The sequence below is a fragment of the Ambystoma mexicanum genome, chromosome 7p (assembly GCF_040938575.1).
Source record: "Ambystoma mexicanum isolate Mex_15411 chromosome 7p, UKY_AmexF1_1, whole genome shotgun sequence".
NCBI lineage: Eukaryota > Metazoa > Chordata > Amphibia > Caudata > Ambystomatidae > Ambystoma > Ambystoma mexicanum.
Genome location: NC_090939.1, coordinates 215121352 through 215137601, shown reverse-complemented (window position 1 = coordinate 215137601; position 16250 = coordinate 215121352). Strand labels below are relative to the sequence as shown.

Below are 16250 nucleotides of genomic sequence, written 5' to 3'. Positions count from 1 at the left end.
AAACAGTAAAAACGTTCCCACTCACTATAATGTCAGCCTCCTCTCTGCTGCAGAAGGCGTGACACTGCAGATTTAGAACCAAACAGTAAAGACGCTATCCAGATTCCAGAAAAACATTGACAAACGCCAATAGTTGTGGTGGCTGTGCAAGAATTGGAATCGTATTCCAAGACACTAGTATACGTTGCTGGCTATTGCCATAGCGCACCGAGGAATTAACATTGTCAAGTTTTGGCAGGATGTCCTCCTGTACTAACATCCTATACCAGGTACAATGCCATCAAAAGTGCAAGTACTCACATCATTTTAATGGTTTGTCCTCAAAATCCCATTTAATGAAATGATTGACAGGTATGTGCATCAAAACCTCAAGTGTTTGCATGGTTACCATCAAATGCTCATGTACTCAAACCATTGTCAACGATATGCATAGCTGCCAAAGCAGTGCTACGTTCGACTTTGCCATTCAGCACATCAGTGTTCAATTCCATTATGCCCAGTTAGCAAAGCAATATATTCCTTTCATGTACAGTTAGCCACGAAGCGCCAGGATCACTTATGCCTAGCAGGCACAGCAGTGCCAGATTCATTAGGGCTGAATAAGTACTACAAATGCACACTTCATTATAGCCAAGTAACACAGTTAAACCAGATTTTATTATGCCAAGTTAGCATATCAATGGCAAATTTCATTATGCCCAGTTAGCAAAGCAATATATTCCTTTCATGTACAGTTAGCAAGGAAGCGCCAGGATCACTTATGCCTTGCAGGCACCGCAGTGCTAGATTCATTAGGGCTGAATACGTACTACAATGGCACACTCCATTATAGCCAAGTAGCACAGTTAGCCAGATTTTAGTATGCCAAGTTAGCATATCAATGGCAGATTTCATTATGCCCAGTTAGCAAAGCATGGCTACAGTCCATTATTAACTGTTATCACAGTAAATCCGAATACCATTATGGCAGCCACCAAGCAGGGTAACACAAGATTACAGTATGCAGTTAGTGTTGGAAGGCCAGATTCCAAAAGGGGATGTTATGCGCGTGTGTGTGTGTGGTGTGATTGTGAAGGGCAGTGTTGGGCTGGTGTATGTACACAGTGCAGTGCCAGGGCTGATGTCTAAATGCACCTCTTGGAGCTGTGTCTTTGTGTGTCCAGTGCATTGCTGGAGCGGTGGTTTGTGAGTGTTGTGTGTGTGGGTATGGAGAGCAGTGCTGGGAATGGTGTCTGTGTACAGAGCGATGCTAGTGTGGTGTGGTGTGTGAAGTGCGGTGCTGTGGTTGTTTGTTCTAATTCAGCTCGATTCTGTTTCTACCGGAAGCACACGTTTTCGGACACTCTTTTTTCTGATGCACAGGAGAAGTATTCCTAAACATTGGTCATCAGTCTGTGGTGCTCTTCCTTGATATCTTCTATGTTCATTCCTTGGCCCTAATGACTATTCTAAAGACCACCTCTTTTCTGTATATTTCTCAAAAGGTGCCCTCTTACAACCTCTGGCTTCATCCTCCATTCTTTCACTGCAGCTCTCCACCCCTTCTTGTCTTGTTCCTTCTGTACCTGACCTGTTCGCCTCAGAGAGGAACATTAAGGTCTTGGGGGGCTCCAAGACCTCACACCCTTTGTATGATTTGAAGATCTTGAGTTCTGCTGTTGGATAGTGATGGAGGGGGCGGTACCAGAGACTCAGGGAACTGCTCAGGATTCCTGCGCTCAGTGATATGGCTCCAGTATTGGCTCTCAACACACTTCCTGCCTCACTGCAATACATCTGCTTTTCCCGCCAAACTCTCAGACTATTTTAAAAGACTCCCTTCTGTTCTATCCTTACTTCAACAATCAGAAGTGAGAATCCTTGCCTAACAAGTCCAACTCCAATGCCACAAACAACAATGGCAAAGGGTGCTGTGTTGTGCACCGCAGGTGCGCAAGGCTCTGGCAGACCACCGGCCGGGCCTACACTTCCATCATGCAGATACAATTTCCAGTGACGATTGAATAAAATCCAGGTACCGAAGCCCACACAGGCAAAGCCCGCGTAGGCAAACCACGTGGTGTTGTGTGCCGCAGGTGCGCAAGATGCTGGCGGACCATCTGTCGGGCCTACACTTTCACCATGCAGATGCAATTTCCGATGACGATTGAATAAAGTCCAGGGGCCTCATTACGAGGAAGGTGGAAGGGGGTTAATGGGGCCGGAAGAGCTGCTGGCCCTGTTAACCCCCTACCGCCTCATTACGGTAAAACCAGGTGTCTTTAGCGGGTCCCACGAGCAGACCAGGATGCTAACAATGATCATTAACGTGCCCATTGTTAGCATCATCCCCATTCCCATTGAGCCCTATGGGGGCTTTAATGGGAATGGGGATGAGCTGGGTCCGGGTTCCTTGAATGGGGAAATACCGGGCCCTCCAAGGTCAGGGAACCGGTACCCGGAATGCGGGTAGCCATGCTGCAAAAAGCAGCATGGTTACCTCCAGGGTCGTAATTACCACTGTACCCTTCATCCAGAAAATTCTCGACAGCTTAGCCTACATCCAAGTCCAACAATACCTCGAGGACAACCACAACTTGTGCACCCACCAATCAGGCTTCTGAGCAAGGCACAGAACTAAAGCTGCCTTGTTGGACCTGAAAAACCAGCTGGATGATATCTAAGACACGGTTCAACTCTCCCTACTCCTCATGCTAGACTTATCAGTGGTGCTTGACCTCATCAACCACGAGACACTCTGCAGCCACCTCACCACCACAGCAAAGGTCTCCTTTGCAGTCGTAGACTGGATCAGATCCTTCTTGGCAGACAGATCCTCCTGGGTCTTTTTGGAAGAGCATGTTGCCCCACCCACGCCAGTAACCTGTGGAGTCCCACAAGGATCATGCATCTCCCCCACCTTGTATAACATTTATACTAAACCCCTCTTTGATCTCATGGATGTCCTCGGCATATCTTACACAAATTTTGCCGACGACACCCAAATCCTCCTTCCTCTATCAGGCACCTACCACCTAGATGTTGCAGACATCAACTCAGTTTATGAGATTGTCCAGAACTGGATGGCATCACACCAGTTACATCTAAACAATGACAAAACTGAGATCCTTATTGTAGGCTCACACCACTTGCGGCAACGTGGATCCAGCTTATAAACGCTTTAACATTGACGGTAACAGGATCCAAACCTCACCTGCAGCCAAGACCTTGGACATCTACCTAGACGCTACCCTTGACTTCTCTCACCAGCTCAATGCCATTGCCTCTTCTGCTGACTGCACAGCCACACATTTTAATGCCAGCAAGCCCTTCCTCACCACATCCAACCACCTCACCATTGCCAGAGCCATCACTGGAGCCATATTGCACCACTGCAACGCCCTCTTTGCAGGCACTTCAGAGCGTAACTTGAGAAAGTTAAAATAATCCAAAACAATTCCCTCACGGCCGAGCTAAGCTTGTCCAAGTACGATCATATCTCAGAAGCCCGAAAAGATGACCACTGGCTTCCGATCCATGAGAAAATCAAATTCGAAACCCTCTCCATTGCACACAAGTGCACCACCAACACTGCCCAAGAGTACCTCTCATGCTGGGTGGAAAAATACACACCACCTCGCCCACTAAACTGCCACTTCCTTAAAGTGCCTAACTTCACCAGAAAGACCACAGAAGTTTTGAGCTTTCCAGTCATTGCTGCTAAACTGTGGAACAATCTCTGCATCACTCTGAGAAAGGAACCCTCCTACTGGACCTTTAGAAAAAAAAAAAGGAAAAATGTGACTTATTGCTTAAAGCTCCTCAAGCTAGACTCTAGACACTTCCTCACCTGCCTCCCCTCCCCATCCCTCCATGCACTTTCCTGTATAAACCTTTATGTACTATATGTGTATAATCGCTCATGTACTTTCAATGTATTCTTTCTTCCAATGTAACTAGCGCCTAGATAGCTAAGGATTCAGTGTGCTGCAACAAATGCAAAAATAAACAAATCAATTAATAAATAAGTAATTCTGTACAACTTTGAAGAGCTACGCACAGAGTTGTGTGGATACAAAATGGACTCCCACACTAGTATGGCCACGACACGTTCATGGTATGCTTTGCTTGCATCATCAAAATGCAGCACCTGACTTCCCATCGAGGGCTTTACTGCTGTGCAAGCCTCGAGGGCGTGGCCTTATTAGCTGTCTGTAATTCCGACCAAAAGCGTGTAGACCATTCACAAACCAACAGGCATCTCCTGGCAAAAAGACTTCTATTGCCATTGAAAAGAATGGCCAGTCTTTTGTAACAATGTTGTATTGTCATCAACACTGTCGTATTGTCATCAACACCCTTGAGCCAACTTCCTGGTTCGGTCTCGGCATTGTATTGACGGATAGGCTTCTATTGGCTTCCGGTGTTTGCAACTATAGCGGGGGCCTGTCAGTGTTTATGCCCCCGGGTCGAGTGGTTGGAGTACAGCTTCTGACGGTGACACACTGCATTTTGTGTCGAGGAGTGCCCTTGCAGTGGCCAGTGGTGTGTGGCGGGGTCTTTCCCCAGACGTCAGCGTTGTGGAATGGCTGCAGTGTTCCCAGAGGAGCCCAATCCACATTGTGGGGACAAGAGCGGATAGCGTATTGATCAAAGCGCATGCGTTCATGTGGAACGCAGCGCATGCCCATCATTGGAACGCAGGGATGGAGCGTCCGCAACGTCGTACAACGTAAACGGCGAGTGTCGTGAGCTCCTGCGCATGGACAGCAATGACAATACGACATTGTTATTGTCATCAACACACCTGAGCCAGCAGGTAAGTTATATGGGTTTATTAGTTAAGTACACTGCAGGAAACACCAGCACATCCTTGCCAGTCAGCTCTCTATCTCCAACTGTCCCCCATGGAACACCATTCAGATGACAACACTCTGAGCACAGTGACCTCACCACATTCCACTGACATCACCACTGCAGGGAAGACACAGGAGGGAAGACACACATTATAACATCTTTCTAGGCCCACGCCCCTAAATGGAAACATCTGGGGGGCCATTGTGTAAGCCATATAATGTGAAAGTAAGGCGTAGAGGCAAGCTGGAAGCTGGGAATGCCTTCATTTGACATTCTAGGGGTTTCCAATGGCCTTTGGAGTCTGTGCAGGAGGAAGGAACAGGATTATCCTCGCAAGTGTGCATTCCTCCTCTGTCCTCATATGCCTCCAGGTGTTACATCAGCATGGCATTCAGGCTGGCATAAAACCAAAAGATTCCCTGGGAATCCAACTTTTTTTAGCACCTGATTAATGCATGCAGAACCTGCAGGGAGTTTTTAAATGGTGCCTGCCACGCATAACTAGCAAGTGGCATTTACACCTTTTGCAAACAGAATGTAAAAACCCCTTGGTTTTGCACTCCATTTTTCAAAAAAAGGCAATTGCATGAAGGGAACACAAAAGCATGCAAGTGCTGACATTGGCGGCCCCCCTTGATGGACTTGGAACTTCATATAAAATGACTGACTAATTGTGAAGTTCTAACCTACATTCTAAAGTCTCTGCAACGGACAGCCTGGCAAGTCATTCTAGCATTCTAGCAAAGCCATTCGTGTAGTAGTTAACACAGCCTTATAGACTGAGGGAGGGGTCATTATAGTTTGCCTCAGGACATAAGTTGGTGAAGGGTCATTATCGCTTGGTCTAAAAGGCTATTAGCACATGGTGGTGGTAGCAATATATGTTTTGGAGTTTTCGTGGTGAATGTTAACATGGTGCTTTAAGAGTAAGTGAAGTAATTAGACAAACTGAGTTAGTAAATTAAATGTGTTTTATTTTGCAGATTGTATATTACGCGTTGGTCTTCATAGGTTAAGCATTTTAATTGCAACTTGGTTGAACTGAAACAGGTTTGACAGGAGCAGGCATTAGGTGTCACTTAAAAGTAAAGAGTTTCTCTATACAGAAGTGAGCGCATGTTACGATGTTATTACATTTGTGTGTCAAATAGCATGTTGCAGCAAAAGATAATCCTCCCAGCGAGGAATTTTCATGTTGAAACAAATTCTTGCCAGGATATTGCATTGTTGTTTCCGTGGCTGTTTCAGAAGACAGAATGTCCAGAATGCATTCAATACCAGTAGTATTGACTGCACTCTAAACATTCTGATTGGCCAAGAGGAGGTCAATACTGATTTGCATGTGCTAATATACATTTTATGTTAAAAAACCAAAAACTTAGAATCTTTCCTAGATTCTATAATTATTTTGGCGGATGTCTCTTCGTTAAGAAGTAAAATCACAACTTCAACTAAGGGTCTCATTAATAAGGGCATGGCTGCCTCCAAACTCGGGTCCGGGTTCCCTGAATGGGGAAATACCGGGCAATTCCAACTTTGGAGGGCCCGGCATTTCCCCATTCAGGGAACCCGGAGCATCCCCATAGGACTCAATGGGAATGGGGAGCATGCTAACAACAGGCCCGTTAATGACGGGCCCGTTGTTAGCATGCTGGCCACCTCGCGGGACCCGCTAAGGACGTCTGGTAAAACCAGAGCAGGGGACCTCGTAATAGGGCGGTATGGGGTTAACGCCTCTGGCACCTTTACCCGCACTGTTAACCCCTTACCGCCCACCTCGTAATGAGGCCCTAAGTATTTATTTATGGGGAAGACCAGTTTTACTGAATAACGCAAAGTGTAATGGTTAAAGAAGTACTAGGTGAACACAGGAAACACGTTTGCATTTCATGATGTGTTGAAGGGAATGCAAATTTGGAGAACACCTGAAGTCTGCTTGTTATATTTCTATTTTTATCCATTCCTTTAAATCACATTTAACATTGTGTCAGAGGAAGATGCATATTTGGTATAGATGGAGTGTTACATTCAGCTGTCTTTCAGAGAAGCTGCCTACAACAGTTCTAGTGCTGTGCACATTGTCCTATTGTTAAATTATTTCCATGGTAATTGCCATTTTGCATAGCAGAGATAGGCCTGTGATCGAGATGAAGATCTGTTAAAATAATATTTACCTTGGAGGAAGGTAGATTGACCCAGTTCTGGTTTTCCTTTTCTTCTAAAGTGTCTGAAGATAGGGGGCGCTGTGAAAAATAGTGGTTCGTGTTGGGTACAGTGGCATAAGCCCTTTGTCCCTATGTATGTGTTGTAATTGACAACTCTTAATCACCTGAAGTTTCATTGACTGCCACCATATGAAACTGCTGCAAAGCTAGGTCTGCATTTATTTCAGCAATACTATCTATATATAGCGAATTGTTAGGCCAATCAAGCGTTTGCTCTCTCTGAGACCTCTCTCCTTCTCTCTTTTTCACTGTCTCACAATCTCGATCTCTCTATCTCTCTCTCTCTCTCTGTGCCCACTCATAGTCTCTCTTTTCTTTGTTTCACTCTGTCACTCTGTCTCTGTGAGATTGGCGACATAGATTGTCATTGCTTGTGTCTTGTAGGAGTGTGATCATCAGTCTAAGGGGGCATGCCCATGCATGGAAGGTGAGTGTGTCAAGGATAGACCCTGTCGTGTGTTCTGGGGTTTTGATACACCTGGTAAGGAACCAGGTCCAGGCTTCAAGGCTCTCAACTGCATTTGTTGTGTTCCTATTTTTGTTCATTTCTAGTGTTTGTGCATCCGGTAACACATGTAAAGGATTAGAATCACTCCCTAAGAAACAGTGGCCAACTGGTCAAATTAAACATTGCCTTGGTGCGCAAAGAAGACTCATGTCATTGGTTTTAATTTGAACTTGACCCTTTTAGTTCGTACTAACATTGTAAACTGCCTCATTTAAACTTTTTCAATAAGCATTTTACATGGGTCTTACTGACCAAAGTACATTATCGAAACCTAGAAAGACCACCAAAATTATTTTCTGATAGTAGGTGATCATTCCAAGATGGACAGGCTGTTATGCTACTATTATTCTCTTTCGAAAGTCTCCGATGGTAAAGGGCAAGGTGAATTAAAGCACCATTAGGGTTCCTGTCTGTTTTGCATCAAATCAAAGAGAATTTCTGGAACATGAGAATGACCACAGATCTTTATATTGGACACAAACATCTGTGATAAAAATGCCTGAATGCTTGAATCCCAAAATACATCATTTTTAAAATGTTTTAATTTGTATGTGTGTATGGTTTATGCAAAGCCTTTACAAAGCATATATAGAACAGGTATATTACTACATAAAATCGATTAACTATTACACACTATAAGCTTAAAATGCATGTAGGAAATACATCATGAAAGCAATTTCTTTATAGGTCAAGATCTCCTCCAATGTTTTGTGCAAAATAACAGAAGTGCAAAATACTTAATACACACTAGGCTTAGTGCTCATAACAGTGTTCACAAACATGGCCCAAATAAACAGCTACAATGCGGGTGACATCTGTCACTCATTGGGATCTGAATGCCTGCTGCTTGTTTCCTGGGTTTGGGAGCCTTGCAGAATGTTAGTAGTGGAGGGTCTGGGTCGTGAGGAGGGAAGTGCTAATGCACAGACATACTTGCTCACACAGCCATCCTTAGAGAATAATACATGCAGCATCCTCACACCAAGTGACATTAGTTTCTGATTTGGTTTCCCCATATCCATCTGATAGGTTTTGGAGCTACCCTAAGGCACTTTCTCTCAAGTGAGAGGGATGCAATGGTTGGTGGAGGGAGGCACGCTAACACTGCTGCCTTCACTGGTGCATGTAGTTTGTTAAACGATAGCCTTCATGGAAATTATGAGGCAGGAGCCTCAGGTCTGGCTACTATTTACTTATGTTCAGATATGACATATTCAGGTAAGAGCTTAGTAGGAACACACAAGTCGGTGAGTCCATGGGAGAAACATCCACCTGCCCCTCAGTCTAGGCAAGGCTCACTCAAACTGTCATGCACAAAATCTCCAATGGCATTCACACCACAACATTCCACAGGGAAGCATTCCAGCAGGCCTGACATGACATCATAAGCTAAACTGAAGAGGCTCAACAGGATCACATTTTCAACACTCCAACGGATCAAAATACCTACAGATGATGTAACTCCTTAACCATGGCCATCAAGTCAAGTCGCAGCGTAGCAGGCACCCCATGACACCAAATGCTAAAGTTGAATAACAATTTCCCTCAGGATTAAACTCAAAGGCCCTTCCCCCATGGTCACCTTCCACTTGAAATGGCCCTCAGAAGGGGCGAGGATATGTCAGCATAGTGTAGAAGCTATTCTTGCCATTCCTGATAATTACCATATCCTCTGGGCTGATTGCAAAGACGGCCGTGGGGGAGTGGGGTAGCATATTCACCACAATATCACCTGGTTCCCCATGAGGCCGCTTATGACTGCAAACGTTTGATAACAAAGTTAAACATTTCTGACAATAGGTAAATCTCGATTTATCGCCACCCCAGGGATCTCCCCCTCTTTGAAGAACAGTTAATATGCATCCTAAACAGAATTACCAAGACCAATACCCCTGTTCTAGTGCTAGGTGATTTCAATTACTGTGCCAATACTCCCTATGACACTTTTACTTCCTCCCTACTGGGTGCTCTTGGAGATATTGGATTTACACAATGGACTTCTGGCCCCACACACTCTGCCAGGCATACCCTTGACTGCGTTCTTTCTCACTACGTTACAGTCTATAATTTCACCACTCCCCTGTATTTGGTCGGATCATCATTTCCTCACCTTTCGTGTCAATACCCCAGGGCCCCCGCTAGGCTTGATACCAATCCTAGACCGGTTATTCACACCAGGGACTGGAAAATTGTTTCCACAGATAAATGATCACACCTGCTCAGTGCCCAACTGGGCTCACTGGATAATTTTGAGAGGGCCGTTAAACTAGCCCACCATCTTACCGCCGCTTTGGAAGGCGTTGTCAATTCCCATGCTCCTATTAAAACTCGATGGGTGAAAAGCAAAGCTCTGAATAAAAGTTGGTTTAACGACACCATCCTCCATCTCAGACATAAGAAACAGTCTGCTGAACTCTGCTGGCACAATACTCCTCTCCGTCTACTCTGGCTTCTTACACACTCCTGAATAAACAATATAAAGAAGTCCAGTTCAAAATAATTATTTGTCATTTGTAATGAATTCAAGAACTATATCAAAGAGCCTTCCTTGGTTTCCCCTGGGCTAGAATCTCCCATTGCTCCTGACAATTCCCTTTTTGTATTTTCTCCCTGCACCGAGCATACTATTCTTCACATCCTTTCTAACATGAAACCCACCTCCTGCCGGGGGGACGTCTGCCCCTCCAACCTTTTTAGCAGGTGTATCAACGTTCTCTGTCCATGGGTAACCAAGTTTGTTGACCATTCATTTGCAGAAGGCTCCACCCCGTTCTTTCTTAAAGAGGCCTGGATCTCTCCTCTCTTGAAGAAGGACAACCTTGATCTCCTAGTGATGGAAAATTATCATCCCATAACAAACGTTCCGTTTCTTCTCAAGATCTTGGATAAAGTTGCTTACTTACAATTTCATTAGAACAGAATGACATCCTGGGCACCCATCAGTTAGGTTTCAGAGCACGTCATGGCATGGAGACGGCCATGCTCGTTCTCAAGGCCAATCTACTGAACATCTTTGATCGTGGCCATCCTGCAATCTTGATGCTCTTGGATCTCTCCTCTGCCTTCGATATCGTGGATCATACCATCCTGGCCGAACCACTACAATCTATAGTAGGCTGCTCCAGCATGGCCTCCCTTTGGATTACCTCCTTTCTTGGGCTACGAATTGCTAGAATCTCCACTGGGGAGGCCTATTCCATGCCTGCTTCCATTACTTGTGGCGTCCCTCAGGGGTTGTGTATTTCACCTTCATCGTTTAACGTCTACATCATCCCCTCTTGAGACTGTTAGACAAGCCTGGGTGTCCAGTATACCAACTACGCTGATGACACTCAGGTCATTATGAAACTCACAGGCCGATATGCAGAGGACCTAGCCAACCGTAATAAAATCTACGCTGCAATTCATGAGTGGATGGCCATTACTTCATTGGCACTAAACACAAAAAAGACTGAACTTCTGATCGTGGCCACTGCCCCTAAGCTCAAAACCCTGCCTGGGGAATATGAAAGCTTTACCATCCTTAATGTTGTTATTCGCGTTGCAAAAAAGCTGAAGACACTCAGCGTCACTGATGACTCCAAGCTAACTATGAAGCAGCAGGCTGCCCAGATTCGGAGCTCCTGCAGCCTTGTTAACTGCTCCGCAATATCCGCTTAGTGTGTCTCACGAGAATGCTGCCATCCTTGCCACTGCTCTCGTTTACTCTCACCTGGATTATTGGAATAGCCTTTTGATTGGTTGCTCTCAGACTATTCTATCTTCCCTCCAGGTTACCCAGAACGGTGCAGTCTGTGCCATCCCTGGTCTTTCTAAACGAGCACATATCACAGCCGCCAGATGGGAACTACACTGGATCCCGTTAAGCACAGAGTGACGCACAAGCTCCTTACACTGACCCACAAGTTCATCCTCAATACTGCTCCTGCACTACACTCCACTGTGTACCCTTATATCTAAAAACCAATTTAGACTTGTGCAGCCTCGGTTCAGACTGACCAAAGAAGGCAGTCATAGCTTTGATGCACTGAGTCCTACTGCTTGGAACTCACTTCCGATAGACCTTAGAAGGGCTGAAGACCTTACTCTTCAATCTCCCGCCTGAGTAAGCATCCTACCTTACTTTTACCTCACAATGCCACCCTTTTACACAATTCTGACCTTGACCTCTTTGTTTTACCTACTCGAGTTGGTTTCCTTCTGTTTTGTGTGCGCCCCGAGGACTGCGGGCATGCAGCGCGGTACATACAAATTCTAATAAATTAAAACAAAAATGTGTACATAGCGCCCAGCTAAAAGAAGGCCAAAAATATTGCCAATTGTACATTATGTCACCGAACCTGCCAAGCTCTACAACAAGACATCACAGAGGGAATCCCCTTGAAGCATACATGCGAAAGGAGCCACCTGCTCTCCCCAAAACGAAACCCAGGCACCGGCACCTTAATGGCAGATGTTTCCAACACCCCAAAGCTGAAATGCGGTGAAAGCAAAATTCTCTTTTCTTTTTTTGTTTTGCCCTTTGCCCAAACGGACGCCGGCAGCACCCACTAACGCTGACCCGCATTGCCAGCAGCATCGCTTCTCTGCGCTTGCGCAGCTTTTCTCTGCAACACACGGATAAGGCTGCATCAAGCCGTGTTGAGGCAAAGAAAACGAAACCACCATGCTGTCAGTACGCTGACAGCACATCCCTGAGTTCTTTCCTCTAACCCTGTGGAAGCGCTCGCAGAGAACATGGGGGATTGTTACACCCACAAACATTCACAGATCCAGAATCAACTTTGTTGTACTTTTGGGTAATTTTATCTTCGAAAAACAGAGGCCACGTAACATGTGCAGGAACTCACATCCAAAACCTAAACATACCCTCACCAGACAAATCCCACTACAACTTCCAACAACACCGCAGCAGAACTGCACCCAATATCAATTCACAGATATACCAAACTGTTTACAGGCCCGACATCACAAATGGCACTAAGGATAAAAGACCTTACACGTGCTAACAGGTGGCACTCCATTGCCCCATGGACCATATCTGTCATATCGCAAACACAACAAAATGCCCCGGCTCATGTCTCAGCGGTATATTTATAATCAACCCCCAACTTGCCACTGCTCCCTCAGAAAAATTCAGAAGCTGCTCCAAAAGACTCACTGGAAACTCCAACCCAATTTCCAAGTTGGCACAGTACCTCTCACTCCTTCTGATGGCACCATCATTTGTGATCGGGAACCAACAGCTCTCATCGGTTCCATGTAATAATGTCCCCTCATAAATATCGCCATGCAAAAAAATTGCGGAAAAATTGCCGTTTTTTGTGGGGACATTATTACATGGAACATGCAGCGGGCACCCCCGCAACCCCCAAACCCTTTTTTATTTTTCATGGGGAGCAGGGGACACGCCTCTGCCTGCCCCTGTCCCTATACATATGGTCACCTATATAATGTCGCCACAACCATTTCCTGGCAACATTATATACGGCGACCATATATATAGGGATATTATTACCTGATACCCTCTCATCCTGATGTCGAGCAGGGCGGGCGCCGCTCTCTCCGGCGCTGCGAAATGCGTCATCTGAAGCAGAACAAAATAAAAACACCACTAACATTCATATTCCAGGTCTCCTAAAACCGCTTGTTGGAGCATGGAGCAGGGTTCCTTTCTTACTGTACTCCACGTCCTCAGTGACGCACTGTGCCCAACGTTCCCCGACATTATCATTTAGTATAGGACAATCAAGTTGCGCCTAATTCCTGCAACTGCCGAAACCCAACGGCCACCGATCCAGGACAGAACATGGCACGCAGCATCCACTGCCAACTGGTCCATTCCACCACAACAGGTCAACAATGCTAGTGAGTGCTGGAGGGCATCAATTCTCATCAGCGAAAGCTGCATGCCCAGTCTTGGCCCGTCCTCCACAACGCCAATGCTGGTAAACTGATTCTTGACGGCTTACACAACGTAGTGTGGAAAGATTCCTCTGACAAACCCCTTTGCTCCAGTTCTCCAGGTTGTAGTGGGCCTCACCACCATGTGTGGTGCTGAAACCCTCTCCCAGGCTTTGTTAGGACCACCGCTCTCATATCTTTCCCAGGCCATTAATGCCACCTCAGTGGTGCCCTGCACATACAGGACAGCTCTCTTTGCCAGGCTGGAACAGCCACCAGATAGGTCTCTCCCAGGCCTTTTTTTAAGCCACCCCAGGTGTCCTGCCAAGACAGAACGGCCCCAATTTGCTCACAGGGCCCACTTGCAGCCCCCTGCAGCTACATACTTGCCCCTAGCTGCCCCCAATTCGCCAGTTGTTCCTCTGCCAGGGTCAGCTCACTTCTGGGGCCGTGGGGGTTGGGAGGGCTATAGACGTTTCCTCTTCCTCTGCATTACCTCTGCTCTGTGGGCTTTTTACTCTTACGCTCCCTTCTCTTCTTCACTGTAGGCCTTCTTTAGGGTTCTTCTTTAGGGTTCTTCAAGTTCCTCGCCACCATTGATAAGTTCTGCTCTGGGACAGATGAGACAGGAGCCACTCTGCAGGTAAGACCTTTACTTAAGTTCAAGGTACATGTACAGGATAACAAGATATGAAGCAAGGTAAGTCACATAGAGGGAGAACATTAACCAGCCCCCTTACTCTGAGCCAGGCTCTCTTCAACTGACACAAACGGAACCTATGGGAGGGAACATTCTAGGCACTCACCAACATTCCATGCACACTGCATTCACTCAGGGAGACCAAGACATAACACAGATCCATTCATGTCCCCTGCTGCTCCATTCGTCTGCCATGCTGCACCATTCGTCTGGCATGCTGCGCCATTCGTCTCTCCTTCTGCTCCATTCATCTGGCATGCTGCACCATTCGACTGGCATTCGTCTGGCATGCTGCACCATTCGTCTGGCATTCGTCTCCCCTGCTGCACCATTCGTCTGGCATGCTGCACCATTCATCTGGTATTCGTCTCCCCTGCTGCTCCATTCGTCTGCCATGCTGCACCATTCGTCTGCCATGCTGCTCCATTCGGCTGCCATGCTGCTCTATTCGTCTAGCATGCTGTACCATTCGTCTCCCATGCTGCTCCATTCGTCTGGCATGCTGCACCATTCGTCTGGCATGCTGCTCCATTCGTCTGGCATGCTGCTCCATTTGTCTGGCATGCTGCTCCATTCGTCTGGCATGCTGCACCATTCGTCTCCCCTGCTGCTCCATTCGTCTGGCATGCTGCACCATTTGTCTCCCCTGCTGGTCCATTCGTCTGGCATGCTGCACCATTCGTCTCCCCTGCTGCTCCATTCGTCTGGCATGCTGCACCATTTGTCTCCCCTGCTGCTTCATTCGTCTGGCATGCTGCTCCATTCGTAGCCCCTGTTGCTCCATTCGTCTGGCATGCTGCTCCATTCGTCTGGCATGCTGCTCCATTCGTCTGCCATGCTGCTCCATTCGTCTGGCATGCAGCTCCATTCGTGTGCCATGCTGCTCCATTGGTCTGCCATGCTGCTCCATTCGTCTGGCCTACTGCTCCATTCGTCTGGCCTGCTGCTTCATTCGTCTGCCATGCTGCTCCATTCGTCTGGCCTGCTGCTCCATTCGTCTGCCATGCTGCACCATTCCTTTGCCATGCTGCTCCATTCGTCTGGCCTGCTGCTCCATTCGTCTGCCATGCTGCTCCATTCGTCTGGCATGCTGCTCCATTCGTAGCCCCTGTTGCTCCATTCGTCTGCCATGCTGCTCCATTCGACTGGCCTGCTGCTCCATTCATCTGCCATGCTGTACCATTCGTCTGCCATGCTGCTCCATTCGTCTGCCATGCTGCACCATTCGTCTGCCATGCTGCACCATTCGTCTGCCATGCTGCTCCATTCGTAGCCCCTTTTGCTCCATTCGTCTGGCATGCTGCTCCATTCGTCTGGCATGCTGCTCCATTCGTAGCCCCTGTTGCTCCATTCATCTGCCATGCTGCTCCATTCGTAGCCCCTGTTGCTCCATTCGTCTGGCATGTTGCTCCATTCGTCTGGCATGCTGCTCCATTCGTCTGCCATGTTGCTCCATTCGTCTGGCATGCTGCTCCATTCGTCTGCCATGCTGCTCCATTCGTCTGGCCTGCTGCTCCATTCGTCTGCCATGCTGCACCATTCGTCTGCCATGCTGCTCCATTCGTCTGCCATGCTGCACCATTCGTCTGCCATGCTGCACCATTCGTCTGCCATGCTGCTCCATTCGTAGCCCCTGTTGCTCCATTCGTCTGGCATGCTGCTCCATTCGTCTGGCATGCTGCTCCATTCGTAGCCCCTGTTGCTCCATTCATCTGCCATGCTGCTCCATTCGTAGCCCCTGTTGCTCCATTCATCTGCCATGCTGCTCCATTCGTAGCCCCTGTTGCTCCATTCGTCTGGCATGTTGCTCCATTCGTCTGGCATGCTGCTTCATTCGTCTGCCATGCTGCGTCACTCGTCCCTACCATTGACAGTGTAGGTCTTGCAAACGCTCTGAGGCACAATAATACAACACATGGGAAATATCATTGGTAAATGCTAAGAAATGGAGCCGGCATAGCCCTCCATTTGTAATCTTCCCTCAAGGAAGCTAGAGATGGATAAGAAGGAATTTGGTCCAAAGTCTCAGCCCATTGGCAGCGGTATAAGAAGGATTTAACCATGCTTGATACTCTAG

General features: G+C 47.0%; 1 protein-coding gene across 3 annotated transcripts in view; it reads right to left on the bottom strand.

Moving 5' to 3' along the window:
- Nucleotides 1-16250, bottom strand: part of KCNJ6 (potassium inwardly rectifying channel subfamily J member 6) — a 1845462-nt gene that overhangs the window by 1371222 nt on the left and 457990 nt on the right. The window lies entirely within an intron of this gene.